Raw genomic sequence first — 16,528 nt, forward strand, 5'->3', positions numbered from 1 at the left:
AAATAGGATTCTCAGGAAGGGGCTGGGTTGCTGTTGCTATAGAACATGGGTTCTCAAACTGGGATTCAGAACAGACATCGAGGTGAGGACTAGCCTGCCCTTCCTATATTGGTAAATGGCAGGGGTTCTAACTAGCTCCTAGCTCGATGAAAGGGGAGTTCTAGGGCGGAAGAGGTTGGAAACCACCATCGTAGAACCATTTAAGAAGTATTTCAGAAGCAATTTTAAACTAACTGATTGACAAGGATCAGGCCGTAATTCTCCTCCCTGAATCAGAGATAGTGTAGCACAAATGGATAGGTGCATTAGTGGAGTGCAGACATTCATTCTTCCAAGGCATCGGGTCTTGGCCATTATATACAGAGAGGCAAAGACCCAGTGATGGCAATCCCAGTGTTCATCAAGGGTCTATTTCTGCACCCACTAAAATGAACAGCAAAGCTCCCATTGACTTCAGTGGGCAAAGGATCAGTTCTATAGTTCTCACGTTGTTTCCAGAAACACAAGGAAACGTTGTTTTGCTACACAATATATTGCATTAAGTTACCTTTCCCGATTCTGCCAGGAAGTTCAGTATCTGTTGTGTAACCTGTCTGGACGTAGTTGCTTATTACTGTGAGGAGTTACTTTTTATTCCACTCCAAATTAGAGCTCTGGTCTATGATACCACTCCCTCGCCAGCCAAGGGAATAATAAATAGCACTTGTATAGCTTGACATTTTTAGAATGCTCTGCAAACATTAGCTAGCTAGTCCTCATAGCACCCTGGGAAGTTGGAAAGTAAATATTATAATCCCCATGTTACTGAGTAGGAAACAAGCAAAGAAATGAAGTGCCTTTCCCACAGCCATACAGTAAGGCCCCGATGCAGCAAACCGCTCCAATTCAGTGCACATGCTTAAGAGCTTTGCTATCTTTAATGGGACTTAAGCTCATTCTTAAATCACTGCTGAGTCGGGACTTAAATCAGTAGCAGAGCTGTCACGAGAACTCAGCAGGACCTTGCTCCCAGACCCATGCTCTAACTCAAGGGGGTCTCAATGCGGGAAAGGGAGGGGTCATGACACCCTGGTCATGGCCACCCTACCCTTCTCACATGGCTACCTGGGAAGGGGGTTTCCCAGCTAGACCCCAACTAGAAGGGATGGGGACCTGATATGGAAAAAAGGATGTGTGGCATAGAAAAGGTTGAGAAGCCCTTTTCTCATCACTAAGCTATGCTATCTGTCCAATCTCCTTCATAAATGGAGTAAACACATTAATACTGGCCTTTGCGTTCCCCCACATAGGAAGGCGGAGGAAGCCCTGCTTGGCTACTGTCATGGAGTTCCCATTGTATTCTCTTCCATTACAGAGCATTTGGGACAAAAGGGAGGGTCGGTGGCCCAAATCCTGCAGATCCCCTAGTCAGCATGGGCTCAGGGCCTTCCCAAAGATTCCCTGCGTGTCCACACCAGCTGTGGGTCTCTGGAACACCCCCTGGTGGAGCAACTCCAATAAAACCATATTGCCAGGGCTTTCCCAGCCAGTGGCTGACTCCAAGATCCACAGAAAGAGGGAGTCAAGATTACAGAGAGAAGATCTTCAGCACTTCCTGAAAATCAGGTCCAGTAAGGTAGGTAAATTCTATTTGCAGATGGGGAACCGGAGAGTATACAGAGGATAAGTGACTTGCCCAAGGTTAGCAGCACCTCTGTGGCAGAGCTAGGCTTAGAGTCAAGGTCTCCCGATTTCCAGTCCTTCCTTCAATTCCAGTACTCAGGCACAGATCATCCCTCAGCTGATAGCACGTAAAGTTACAGCCACCTGCAGCTGGCTGCTGATGCCCCTTGATAAAAGTTATCATTCACAATTATTAAATGACTGAACTCCAAATAAATAAATACATACATAACTTGTGGAGCTTTTGCATCGAAACCTGAAAGTGGCTGATATTTGTCTGTTTTTGTTATGTTACCAACCTGAAACCTGGGCCAGTTTTTAAAAGACCTGGTCCAAACTTACGACTTTAGGGGAGAAAAGATACAAAACATGCTGGTTTTGACCCCAAACCTGGTAAGACTTGGTGGCGCTGGCCAAGATGTGCTCTGAGTTTGGGGGGGGGTTGTTCAAACTCAAAGCTCAAAGGGAACCTTAAGAGCTGCAAACCTACCCAAAGCAAAAATGAGGGAGGGGGAAGGCCCATTTGCATAAGCCCTTCCAAAAATATCATGGCTCAGCTAAGTGAGCTGGGACAAACATCTTTGATCAGGTTTGAATAGGCAAACTTTTGGAGTGTGATGCACGATGCTATTTCCACTGAAGTAAATTGCAAACTCCCCCATTAATTTCAGTGGGAGCGGGAATGGGCCCATTAAAGATGCATCAAATGCAGTCTCTGTGCAGTAAAAGAGAGAGCAAGTTAAAGCCAAGAGGGAGCCTGTTTCAGGATTATTATGAGATCACTACTGGTATCCTTGCTCCAGTACCACTCCCCTGCTACTGCCAAACGTGCTATAGGAATTTCAAACACCTTTTCACAAGTGCTCGGCTATAATCGAGTTATTTCTGCACATTTTGGTTCCCTTACCACATAGTTATATAATAAGGATCAAATGATACAGTCCTGCTCATTGCATAGTCGCAGCTAGGCCTGAGTGAAGACTGCAGGACGTGCCACCAGGTCTGGGCTGGAGGGAATGTATTATAGTACAACCTTTACTGGGAAACGCTGATGTCTTAACTGCAGTGGGAGTTCCACACCTGGAAGGTGGGAAGGATCAAGGACCTGTGACTGTTCAAAAGTAATAGGGAACACGGAATAATTATGGACCATCAAGGGACTTTTCAGTGTAATTAAAAGAGGTTGGGGGATTTTACCCTGCTTCAGATAGTTGAGGTGTCATAGTACAGGGACAACAAGCAACAGGTGGTGCTGAGTAACAGGGCACTGTCAGCCTAGTAGGTGGGGTTTTCTTTAAGGCTTTGTCACCAATGACAGGAAGGGGGGAAAGTTTAAGGGTGATGTAAAGAGTGAAAACTGCAAGCATTCAACAATGATTAAAAAAAATAGGTCAAGAGAAAAACCCATAAAATGACAAATTGACATTTTCTTTGAAGCAGACATAATTACACAGCATTTTGCAAGAAACATATTTTAATGAGAGTTCTAATGTGCATTGGAGGCAAAGGAATCTCTTTTGAAATAGCGTAGTCTCCATCAAGAGCTAGCTCTGGCATGTAAGAGAAATGTTTACCCTAAAATATTTGAAAAGTCAGCAATGGGAGTCAGGCAAGGATTCAGTGTATGTACACACACACACACACACCTCTCTCATTGCTCAGGAACCTCACCCAAAGATTTTTATTCCTCCAGGAAGAGCCTACAGCCAGCCCCAAAATGATCAATTGAGGCATCAGTGTCTACTGATTAGAGCAGACGTGGGCAAACTACGGCCAATGGGAGCTGCTGGAAGCAACGGCCAGTAAGTCCCCTGGCCTGCACCACTTCCAGCAGCTCCCATTGGCCCGGAGCAGCAATCCGCGGCCAGTGGAGCCGCGATCGGACGGACCTGCGGACGGGACAGGTAAACACACCGGCCCAGCCCACCAGGGGCTTTCCCTACACAAGCGGCAACCCCTGTTTGAGAAACCCTGGGCTAGACAGACCGTTGGTCTGACCCAGTAGGACCGTTCTTATATTCTTATGTAAGCCAATGGAGACTCTCCAGGCTTGGGCTGCTGTAACTAAGATGAGACTGTGGCTCTGAACGTCTCTGTGCCTTGGTTTCCACTGGGCGGAATCCCAATAGAGAAACTCCACACTGCCCCATAGCAGGAGCCATATCTACTGGAACAGTCAAGCCCAGTGAGAACTGCAGCATTTTTGTAGATATTCTGAGAGTAAAATATCCCAGTTCATCATCATCATGGTAGGAAAAGTCTTTCTACTTGCCTTTACTCATGCTGAACTCTACTTACGCATACAAGTAGTCCAATGAGTCTGCAACACTGACTCCCAACCATTACTTTGTAATAATACTCTGCAAATTTTGTAATGATTAGGGTGGCCAGGTGCCCCGTTTTCAACTGGAAAGTCTAGTGGAAAAGGGGACCTGATAGTGTCCACTCAGATCTAATTCTGGTTACTGTGGGCAGGGAAGGCACTGGGTCATCCCTTGCGCCAGCATCTACTCAGCCGGGACCACCTCCTACCTGAGCTGGGCAGCTGCAGCTCCCAGCCCCAGCTCTCCAGGTGAGTCACTCCTGATCTGGGCAGATGGAGCAGGGGGGAGGAGAGGTGAAAAGCAGTGAGCAATGGGGGCAGGAGAGAAGAGGAGTGAATGGTGTGTGGGGCCTCGGGGGGAGAGGCTGGGTAGGGAATTTTCCACCACTCCGGCTGGAGCATCCCATTTTTAAATAGTAACAAGGTGTCAATTCTCTTAATGATGTGTACAATAGCAAATATTGTCATGAACATGACACTTTACCCAAAAGATCCCGAAGCACTTTGCAAACCAGGCACACACAGCACCACTAAACTGCACCCTCCACATATGTATAAGGCAACAGTAAACTGGAAAACATGAATGACAATGACAGGAGCTGAAATCTTGGCAAACCATACTGAGGAAAAACTCCTGCTCTTCCAAAAAAATAAAAGTTGTCATAGAATCTTCAAGGCCAGATTTGTGGGTTTGTGAGGGGAGGGTACACCCATGTGCACAATGTGTGTACTTCCATGTCTAAGTCACGCATGCTGTTATCATGACTACATGATCAAATCTGGTATTTACACTCAAAAATGGATAGTCAGTTCCATAGCTGATCATTTGCCAAACTGAAGCAGTGCACGTGCAAGTGCAGTGATCATGGATGAAAATTAAACATACAGTTGCTTGCACGGATTTTGCAGGTGCTTGCTTCTCAAAAACTGCCCCTCAACGTCCATGGAGAGCAGATGGAATGTGTTATTTTAAGGTCAGAAGCACATACACACACACTGCATTAAGTACACACTACGGGATGCAGAGTGTCAGCTGTCAAAGAGTCAATGACCGCTCTAAGAGCTTCAGATATATAGAAAATGTATAAAGAATCCTATAAAGAAAATCCTATAAAGAAAATGTAAAAAGAACGGCTGACTTGGGCAAGAGCTCAATGTTTAAGAGGAAAACAAATTCTACAGTGAGAAATTGGGTCAAAGTGGCTTTATAATAAATATGAGGTGGAGAAAAGGTTAACCAGAACTAAATAAGTTAGGCTTGGTAGAAAATGTAAGTACAGGAAGAAGCTAGATAAATCAAAATACTGATCTGAGTGTGACCTGCAGAATCAACTTGAAAAATGATGGTTACAAAGGAACACTCCGGTGACATCCAAAAAGTTCAGATTAGCTTTAAACCTTTGACTTTTCTTAATGGTGACATTACCAGTTTCTAAGTCTCTGCATCTCTCTCATTACAATCAGCCAGGAATCTAGCAGTTACATAGCACCTGGCTCTCGCAAGTTCAGTATCGTAATAAGTTGACAGAAACATCAGCACAGCGTGCAGGCACAGTTAAAATTTTGCAGACTAAATTAAAAAACGTGGGTTAGGTACAATTTAATCCAATTCCTCTTGGTTTTTCTTGTATCATTAACTCCAGATCCTGTTGCTACACGTCTACAAAAACTTCTGCACAAGTTTCGCCCACAGTGCGCAAAGAAAAAAAATGGATCCAAACTAATAAACCAGGGTTGTCTTCAGATATTTATAGTGCATGGCTGTTAGGATTACACGAATTCCTCTTACCTGTAGCAAAAAAGCACCAGAAAAGCTGCCAGCTGTCGCCCAATGCCCGAGCCACATTCAACATTCAGCTGAAAAGTACTTTGCAGAGTTGTCAGCCAAAGTGGAGACTGGCACTTGTTCCCCAGATTGGAAGAAGAAAAACAAAACAAAAAAAACACCAAAACTCAGCAGGATGCTGGAGGGGAGGAAAAACCCCACTCTCTATATCCTACATCCCAGCAACCGACACAGAAATGGAGAAAAATGACACATACACACAGAGAAAAAAGACAAGTAAATACAGCTAGAAGGGACTGAGGGAATATGAAGGAGTCCACCTCCAGGGAGAGATGATCTAACTACAAGAGAAGCAGCCCTGAGCTCAGGGTTAGACTAGTCTCTGAGGGAGAGAGCTGGGAAGTATAATGAAGTGGGATCTGGGAAAGGGGGGGCATGGGAGGGGTTGAGGGAGGGAAGAGGGGTGGGGGTGTGGTGAAAGGAAGGGAGGGTGACAAGGGAGGGAGCTATCTTGGATAGGAGGGGAGGGGATGAAGCTTTAGGAGGAGAGGGGGCCAGGGAGTGGTTTAAGGAGGATGGGGTGGAGGGAGGGAGCAGAGAGGAAGGTGACTAGGGTCTGGTTTGGGGAGGGAGGGGCTGAGAGAAGGGGCAAGGGGCTGATTTGAGGGTGTACACGAGGGAGGAGGGGAGAGGGTTTATAATGGGGTTTGCTGAGGGGAGAGAGAGGGGAGGGGACAGGGTGTGGAGACAGAGGAGTGGAGTTGCAGAGCAAGAGGAGGCTGACAGAAAACAGTGAGGGGCTGATTTGGGGTTAAAAGGGGGAGAGGGAGAAGGGGGCTGGGGCTGGTTTAAAGGAGGGGGCAAACGGGAGATAGGGAGGGGAGGAAGATGAGGAGGGGGCTAAGGGCTGGAGGCAAAGCGGGAGACCTGGGAGGAGGAGGTTAGGGTCAGATGGCTGAGAGGAGAAGGGGATAGGGGCAGGTTAAGGGGAGGAGCAGCAGCAGGAGGAGGGGGCTTGGGGCAGGTTTAGGTGCGGGGAGGTGGAGCAACAGGAGGAGGGGGCTAGCGGCAGGTTTAGGTGAGGGGGCAAGGGCAGAGCGGGAGAAGGGGGCTGGGGCAAGTTTAGGGAGGGGAGCAGCAGCAGGAGGAGGTGGCTAGGGGCAGGTTTAGGGAGGGAGCAGGGGCAGAGTGGGAGGAGGGGCTAGGGGCAGGTTTAGAGGCGGGGGAGCAGCAGGAGGATGGGGCTAATGGCAGGTTTAGGGGAGGGGTAGCAGCAGGAGGGGGGGCTGGGGGCAGGTTTAGGGGAGGGCAGCAGGGGCAGAGTGGGAGGAGGGGGCTGGGGGTAGGTTTAGAGGAGGGGAGCAGCAGGAAGGGGGCTAATGGCAGGTTTAGGGAGGGGAGCAGGGGCAGAGTGGGAGGAGGGGGCAGCAGGAGGAGGGGGCTAGGGGCAGGTTTAGGGGAGGAGCAGGCGCAGAGCTGGAGGAGGGGGCTGGGTTAGGTTAAAGAGAGGGGAGCAGCAGGAGGAGGGGGCTGGGGCAGGTTTAGGTGAGGGGGCAAGGGCAGAGGAGAAGGGGTCTGGGGCAAGTTTAGGGGAGAGGGAGCAGCAGGGGGAGGGGGCTAGGGGCAGGTTTAGGGGAGGAGAGCAGGCACAGAGCTGGAGGAGGGGGCTGGGTTAGGTTAAAGAGAGGGGGAGCAGCAGGAGGAGGGGGCTGGGGCAGGCTGAGGAGGGGGCAAAGGGGAAGCAGGAGGAGGAGTGGAGGAGAAGGTGGGGCTGCTTTAAGGGAAGGGGTGGAGGAGGAGGCTCTAGGGATTGAGTTTCAGAGATTTATAAAGCAGCCCAGGAGAGAGGGAAAAAAGCAAGGGGCTGACAGCTCCTAGGCCAATTATAGCCTAACTTTGCCAAGTATTTTGGTCTCTTTACGTCCACATCTGAAATAACTGTCTGCAGGGGCAGAGGGAGAAGCGGAGGGAAAGATCATCCTGGCAGCAGCTGGAACTCGAGCCCCGTGGGGGACATCGAAGACCCAGCACCCCTTTCCCCTTGTGGGAAGATGACAAGGGGGCCAGAGAGTGGGGGACACATCCCTAGTGGCTTTGGGAAATAAATGCCCATTTTGGCTTTGAGAACAGGTGGCCTCCTCTTTCCCACCCTCCCTGAGCTCAGTGTCTAAATAAAAAGCCCTCGGCAGGGATATTTTTGGTAGAATTTCAGCACTAGCCTGTTTGCTGGAGCCGTCTGTCCATCCTACACCCACCGCCCCACTGCCACATGCCTCTGCTCTTCATTCCTGCACAGACTCAATGGCCACACTCAGGCCCAGTAGAGGTCTGCTGCTCGTGCGGCGCTTCTTCGTGGTGCTCTCACAATAGGGATGAGGACAGGGCCTGATTCACGGTGCTCACTCCTGCCACTCGCCCATTGTGCCCTCCTCGCTCCCGATCAGCGGTGCCTTCTCCGGCAGCAGTCCTGTTGAGTTTCATCGGCCTGCTCTCAAATACGATGCTGCTCGGAGAAGAGAAAGGTGACAAAAATCTGGCCCACAGCGAGCAGACTGTCAATAGGTGAGCACAAGTACGGCAGTCCCATTAAGATTGCTCCTGTGAGTAGGTGCATACCGGTCACAGTCTAGTCCGCTGAATTCAGTGGGACAGTGGGCTTCATCCTGCTCCCATTGAAATCAACAGCAAAACTCTCGTTGACGTCTACAGTGCAGGATCAGGGCCTACATCAGAGGTGGGCAAACTACAGCCCACAGGCCACATCCAGCCCATGGGACCATGGCCACATCCAGCCCTTGCGCTCCTGGCCAGGGAGGCTAGCCCCGGCCCCTCCCCTGCTGCCCCCTGCCCCGCAGCCACGCCCTGCACGGGGAGCGCTCTGGGTGGTGGAACGGAGCGCTCCTTCTGAGCGGAGCGGCAGAGTAGCTGGCTCCGGCCGGGCACGGCTGCCAGACATGCTGCTCTGAGCGGCATGGTAAGGGTGTGGGGAGCAGGGGGGTTGGATAAAGTGCAGAGGGTCCTGGGTGGCAGTTACGGGACAGGGAGCGGGGGGGTTGGATAAGGGGCAGGGAGCCGTTGGATGGGGCAGAGGTTCTGGGGAGGGGGAGCGGAAGGGTGGATAGGCATGAGGTCCTGGGGTCCGTCAGAGGGGGGGTGTGTGTGATGGGCCAGAGATGGGGGAATGGGGCGGGTTGGATAGGCATGAGGTCCTGGGGGGCCTATCAGGGGGCGGGGGCATGGATAGGGGTCAGGGAAGTCAGGGGCCAAAAAGTTTGCCCACCCCTGGCCTACATGCATAAGTTACTACTTTCTTAACGGAATAGCTCAGGGTTTCTCAAACAGGGGTCACCGCTTGTGTAGGGAAAGCCCCTGGTGGGCCGGGCCTGTGTGTTTACCTGCCCCGTCCACAGGTCCGGCCAATCGCGGCTCCCACTGGCCGTGGATCACTGCTCCGGGCCAATGGGAGCTGCTGGAAGTGGCGGCCAGTAAGTCACTCGGTCCATGCCACTTCCAGCAGCTCCCATTGGCCTGGAGCGATCGGCCAAACCTGTGGACGGGGCAGGTAAACACACAGGCCCGGCCCGCCAGGGGCTTTTCCTACACAAGCGGCGACCCCTGTTTGAGAAACCGTGGGATAGCTCTTCAGCCGGTCTAGCTCCATTGAAGTCAACATAATTGTGGAAGGCAAAAATCCATCTAATTCATGTCCGGTTTCTTTTCAGAGCCAGGCTTCCTTCAGGTTGCTAACCCCACTTCGGTTTCTTCGAACAGCAGGAATTTCTAAAATCCTTTATTTTGCAATCCACACAAACTTCAACAATGAAAATAAACTCTCCAGTTTCACTTTTGTTTCCAGCCACTTTCTGGCTGTGGTTTTCATGCACTGGTGCAATGTTTGTGTTGCAAGCCAACCAGGGAATATTTATTAGTTTTTTCAATATCTGTTTTTGCTGGAATTGTTTCTTATAAAATTTTTTTGCAAACATTTCCTTTGGTTTTGTTGATTTTTTAAAAAATAAAACCTACATTTCAATCCAAAGGTCACCTACCCGTGGACATTTAAGATATATGCGGTAATAGCCCTTAGCAGGTAGGGCACTGAAAAGAAATGCATGCTATTTTTCCACACAATAACCTACCATCATATACCTGTCAGTGTATGTTCAAGTGATAATAATATTAGGCTTGATCATAACTAGCCCCTAACACAGCCACATAGGGAAGTATGGATCCCACTTCCTCCTGTGTTAAGGCTGCTCAGACCTGAGCTCAAATTGGGGTGGGAAGCACAGGGGATGGGTTCTAGATACTCCCCACCTCCATGTATCAAGTGGGTGAGGAACAGGCAGAGCCACTCAAAATATAGCGCCCACAAATTATACTCACCCATTCCACTGCATCAGGAGAGCTCTGGGGGGTCATCCCTGTATGCAATACCTGCCAGTACTTCCCCTGGGGTGGTGCACCTATACACTGACTGAGACTTCCTTAGGCCCAATTGATCCCTTGTTAATGCTCACAACCCCCTAACAAGTTAGCTAAAAGCATCTGATTCTTTTTAACACCTAGGGAGATTAAAAAGCAGAGATCATGGGTTTGCAAATTCACCAAGCTGGTTTAGTGTGAGGTGTGGTTTTAAACCAGCTGCAAAAGCCTATCTGGACACTCTTAGTTCAGTTGAAACTAAGGAAAGGAAATCAGGGTTAGAAAGGGCTGGGAAGGCTTCTGCTCTAGCATTTTGTTTCTAACACGCTTCCTGTGCCAGATGTTGTTCTTGCTCCTTGTGTCCCCTGCTCCAGGATGTTACTACTGATGAGGTACATGCTATTCCTGACTTAGGGTCTCACACATTCCTTGGACTGCTTCAGGGCCACCATATGTGACCATAAATAGCTTAGGATGAAAAAGACCTATTAGGTCCACAACCATGGCAAGATGTATTAATTATCACCTGGATTTCCTATGGGGATGAAAACAAGTGCTGCTAATGGAGAAAGGTCATCATCTTTTGCAGCTACTCCCCATCCCTTCTCCTGCAGGGACCATCACATTAGTGCAATGAGTAAGGTCCCAATTCAGCAAAGCACTTAATCAGTGAGCATATGCTTTTGTGCTTTGCTGAACTGGGGCTTAATTCTTTGCAGTGCTGGGCATGAGTTAAATCTCTGGGCTGATACTTCAGCCTGTGGGCACAGAGAGAGAGAGAACATCTATGAGCCAGTGCAGAAAGTTAAGGTACTTGCTGAGGTTTCAGCTGTGCACTTATCCTGTGGCCAGCTAGTGGAATGGTTGCACGGTGGTCCCTGGCACTCCAAGCAGAAGCAGTGCATATGCTTTTACAATAGATGTACAATAGCATAAATATCTACCCTTATATGCCATTTTGAGCAGGAGTTTTTCCCAACCTGCCCTCAGTCACAGTCCATGTACTATGTAGCATCCAAAGTCATGTATTACAAAAAGCAGAAGGCTGAGTAGATGAATCACCTCTAGACCTGAGCAGCAGACATAAGCCCATAGCAAAACAACATAAAATAATATGAATACTAGCACTTAGCATAGCACTTGTCTTCATCAGTCTGATTTGCTTTACAATCAATTAATTAAACTTTAACTTTGCATAACTTCAAAGGACCAGCATTGAGTGCTGGGGTTTCTCTCTTTCTAGCACTTGAACTTTCTTTTGAAGCATTTGTTAGCTTTGTAACAGAAAAGGGAGCTTTTCTCTCCATCAACTGTTGCTCTAGCTTCATCAATCATAATTGAATAGGTCAAGTGGTGCATTAAACTTGAGTATTGCATTCAGTGATGTCCTTCCTATATACTATAACACTATTGTAGTCTAATACAAATTGTTCACATAAATATCTATTCCCTCATCTACTTGTTTCACAGCTGTATGTATTTAAGCAACAATTGATCACAGCTTCTCTTCTAGCAAACCTAATAAGTTCAACGTGTTGCTATTTACTCCTACCTTTGGAGCCATGTGGTTAGCAACACAAAATGAAATTTTTCCTGTGTCAAAATGTCTCTATATAAAGTTCATACATGTCTAAGATCTTTGGGGGAACTGAAAGTGATTTAAGAATGGTAACTTGAAGTTTCTCTCTTTTTAAGTATTTATAATTAAATAGTTTAATCTCAAACCACTGGAGTTCAGAGATACTGATGCATAACTCTAAAGGTTTGCCCCAGTTTTGCAATTCCTTGCATTCTGATTGCAGGTCTCCAATTTGCATAATCACTGTACAGTTACCTCTCAATAACTATACAGTATGCAAAACCCAGTGCTTTACTTGACCGACAACTATTAGTCAATCTGAATGCAGATAGTTGCATAATCACTGGACAGTTATTTCTCAATAACAGTCCTGTGATTATGCAATGCTTCTCTGCTCTGAGTGGTTATTCTAATCATTCTGTTCTAATCACTTCCTGAACTTAGAATGTACAAGGTTTTTTCCAGCAAAAAGAAGCCACCTCAGGTTTTTGTTCTCTAAAAGGCAGCATGAAATTTACCTGAAAGAAAAGCTAGGAAAATAGAACAAAGAAAATTATATAAATCATTTGTTATATTAAAATATCAAATGGTTTAGAGACGGTAGATTGGGAGCATCTGTTCTCCTTATCTCATAACACAAGACTAAGGGGACATTCCATTCAATTAAAAGGTGAGGAATTCAAAACTGATCAAAGAAAATACCTTTTCACACACCATTTAATTAGGTGGTGGAACTCATGGACACAGGAAGTTGTTGAGACAAAGAATTTACAAGTTTAAAAAAGAAACCGGGTATTTACATAGATAACCAAAAAATATTCAGAGTTATAATAGCTAATGCTACCAAAAAAGTGGGAGGGATATTAAACTTAAGGCTTAAGCCAAAGTCCAATTATTAGAGGTCAGGATGAGACCTAATGTGGGTGGCCAATTATCCTGTATCTGCCTGCTGTGGGGTTCTTACACTTTGCTCTGAAACATCTCCTTCTGATCACTGTGAGTGACTGGACACTGGATTAGACTGACCTCAGGTCCGATTCGGCCTGGCAATTCCGATGTTCTGAGAAAATGGGGTGTGTCTTAAAATGACAGCTCCACACTATTCAGTTGCAAAATTTTTGAGCATCTGTATTCATTCTGATGTACAGAAATGAAAAGGAAACTGCCAAGTGGAATGTAAACATCCGTAAAACATAATCTTTTTGCCCTAGTGTTGATTGGCTGGTTTCCATTAATAAATGGTAGGATTTGCCAATACCCTCCCCCGATTCACAAATCACTCGTGTTTTAGAAATCAAGTTGCTAAATCCAGTGCTGAAATCAAAATATCATTCACCCATTTTCACTTATAAATCTGAATGAAAATCAAATATTTCTATAAACCCCATTGTTTTCAAAACAGCACATTTTCTACAAAACTGATGTATGCTAAGCATTTTACAACATACTGCCTGCCCTTTAGACAGGTTGTTCTTTATTTGGCTACCTACATCCTATAGAGTTCTTCTATTTTAAATCTGCATTCATATCTCCAGCTATTCCCAAATCCCATTCAATAAAAATCAATTGCAAACACAATTATAAAGCACTGAAGTCATCTCTCAGTCACTGCAGAGGACATAGCTGCGTTCTAAGCATGTCTTTTATCCCCTGATAAATTATCTCATCCTATATCATCTGATCAATGGTTTTTCTAAGGCATCTCTCTCCATGATATCCAAGTTTTGACCCTACATATGCAGATCAGCATTATAAACAATTTAACCCAGTGTTTGAAAAGTTGTGGGATAGTGGGCCAGAAATTTGTCACTGCTGCGGGATTAAATATTGCCCCATCCTTGTCCTCTGCATAATTTTAAGTAGAAAATTTTACTTTGGCGAAAAGGAGGAGACATTTTTATGACAGCTTGATTTTAAAAAGCTTTGGTGGCTGAAGCTGCTCAGTGGTTTGAAGGACTCCTGCTAGAGATGCAGTAATGGGCAGAGTGCAGGTGAGACAGTCAAAGGTACAAGGTAATTGCAAGTTATCACATGACTGTCTCCAGCATAGGCTCTAAAAGCAATGCACAACTGAGTTAGGAACTAGTAACATAAATAAAAGGTTTCTGATCTGCATAGAAGCATATACTATGCCATTTTCTTAGATCTGATTAAATGGTTGCATGTTCATATTGCATTCAGGTTTGGTAGCATCAATATATGCGATAGCTGGTATTATGTGACAATGCAGTTCTATCATTAATTTTTTTTTCCCAATTGCAAGAGCTAACTTGTGTGGTGCTGAGCTACTGCATCAAGTAATACATCAATGCACATTTGAGAACAGGCTGCTATTTTAGTGCCACTGATACAGTTCAATACTGGGGTTTCTGTTTAGGTTTTCAACTTACTGACTCAGCTAGACAATGCATTTGCTGGAAATAGTATCACTGATTTAACAGCCTTTCTTCCACTTTATTCAGCATCCTGTGGCACCTTATAGACTAACAGAAGTTTTGCAGCATGAGCTTTCGTGGGTGAATACCCACTTCTTCGGATGCAAGCTGCTTCTACAGAACCAGACTAACACGGCTACCCCTCTGATACTTTATTCAGCATGATGCCAGGTTTGAAGGCTCTGGCTTTAGTGCATTACAGACTCACCTGTGTCCTCTCATACCCTGGGCAACATCATCAGCTGGTATAGAAATCAGTCTAGCTGCCCTGATTTCAATGGAGCTAAGCTGGTTTACAGCAACTGAGGATCTGGCTTCATATCTTTAGGTTGCTGCATGCAAAATCCAACTGCAAGTTGTCCAGCTCTTCCAGGCCAGAGCGGCATCTCACTTGTATGGTCTGGCCATCTGACCGTACACAAGCAGCAAAGTGGCTGTAATTCCAGATTCTTACTCTTTTTTAAAAAGCCATAACTTGCTGGGCTGGAACATCATTACATACATTCACCTTGTGCAGAATTCTGCAGCCATTTTGTTCTCAGAGTTCGGTGCAGATTGTCAGACAAGGTGCACACTGTGTCCTCTTGCCAGGTGATCATATGTTTGCATATGGTCTTCAGCTTGTCCTTCTATTTATGTAAACTAAAGGTCATTTTGACTGAAAGCATCTTTGTATAGCAAGAAACATAAGAGATAACAGGACTTCAAGATAAGAATTGTGGCCCTGAGGTTAAGGATAATGACATAACTGCGAAACACAATAAGAACCATGTTTTGAATGAGATGTAAGACTAAGGTTTCATGCACTTGTGAAAACTAAAGGCCTCACAGCAAATTTTATCAGAGCAGAGGGCATCTACTCTGATGTCCTGGCCAAATCATTATGGACCCAATTCTGCCATCCTTGTTCATAGTACATTAGTCCAAAATTAATCCCATTGGAATGGCCTCTTCTCAAGTTTACACTGATGTATAACATTGTCCTTTGTATTGAGTGTTTGCTCATGTGACTGAAAGAAACCTCATTTAAACGCAGAACTGCTGTGTCACATCATATCAGCTATAGGGTTTACTAAAGCAACTAAACCTGCAATCAGTGTGAAAACAGTGAATCAGATGTAAGAGAATGTGTATGTAGACTACAGAGAGCGTAAGTGGTGTGGTAGAAAGGTTTTAGCAGCATGTGTTTGAGATGGGACATAACTTACAACTAAAGAAGCCTGGATACAAGCACCACGTTTGTGGTATATTTACTAGGTGTGTATAATTTTGCTTTCAGTTAAACATCAGTTTACAGAAAAAACAATGTTGCGGTGCCCACCAGCCAAGCATACTCACTCAATGTCTGTTTGCAAAACAACGTGGGAGAATGAAAAAAAAAAAAAAAGGCACCGGACATCAAAGACAACATTTGGATTTGTTCGTAATTTGAAAAATGTGTATGTGATCTGGTGGATATGCCATTATGTGACATGACATTTTGGGAAAGAGAAATCAAGGGAAAGAATGAAAGCAAAACCATTAGTGAGGCAGAAGGGAGGCTGGATGTTTTGTTACTGGTAGGGAGAATGACTGAGGAAAGGCAGGCATGAAGTAAGGAGCTCTGCTTTGAGAGGGTTCGAGTTCTTTGGTGATGTTCTGTTTTGCTGAGGTAGATTCCTCTGTGGAGAAAGAGATTAGCTACTCAACTACCCTACCAGGGGTGGGGTAGGGGATCTGAGGAGAACTAGGAAGCAGGAGAAGGCAATGGATTAAAGGACTGGTTCAAGGAGGGTTCTCTGCATAAGGAGACAGGGAGCAGGAAGGCACAGAGAGAAGCACAGAAACAGGTGTTTCAGGCTGACATCATTGCTGGATGGAAGGAGCAGGAGACGCAATATGCTGAGACAAGAGCTGATATGTGGGGAGGGCAGAGCTGGGAAGGCCCCTGAAAGCAGGTCTGAGAAGCTTGAATGTCACATGGTGGAAAGTGGGGAGCCATTGAAAGGATTGGAAGGGGGTGGCATGGTCAGGTGATGGGCCAGGAAGGTGGGTTTAGCGGCAGTATTTTGAACAGACCAAGGTGGGGCAGCAATGTATGCATCAGGGAGGCCAGAAACTATTCTGCAAAGTGGAGCAAAGTTTGTAACCAAGTTGGGGGCAGCCATATTAGAAGTCAATTCCCTGATATGATTGTATCTGGAGCGTCATCAGGGCCTACGTGTCTGGTAGCCATCTTCAAAGTTCAGAGGAAGTGCAATTGCCTCTCCATGAAAATGGCATCCATTATAAGTGTAGAAGCTGGTTCTGTTTGCCATGCTGCTCTCGTTGGGAGGCTT

At 46.3% G+C, this 16,528-nt stretch overlaps 1 protein-coding gene across 1 annotated transcript in view; it reads right to left on the bottom strand.

Moving 5' to 3' along the window:
• Positions 1-10,174, bottom strand: part of COL22A1 (collagen type XXII alpha 1 chain) — a 310,719-nt gene extending 300,545 nt beyond the window's left edge. Inside the window, exons 1-2 of the mRNA XM_039526471.1 lie at positions 10,158-10,174; positions 5,775-5,887 (exon numbers count right to left, since the gene is read on the bottom strand). The gene's annotated coding sequence lies outside the window, so the exon portion shown is untranslated. The remainder of the gene's footprint in view (positions 1-5,774; positions 5,888-10,157) is intronic.
• Between the last annotated feature and the right edge of the window lie 6,354 nt (positions 10,175-16,528).

This window comes from Mauremys reevesii, linkage group 2 (assembly GCF_016161935.1).
Source record: "Mauremys reevesii isolate NIE-2019 linkage group 2, ASM1616193v1, whole genome shotgun sequence".
NCBI classification, from domain to species: domain Eukaryota; kingdom Metazoa; phylum Chordata; order Testudines; family Geoemydidae; genus Mauremys; species Mauremys reevesii.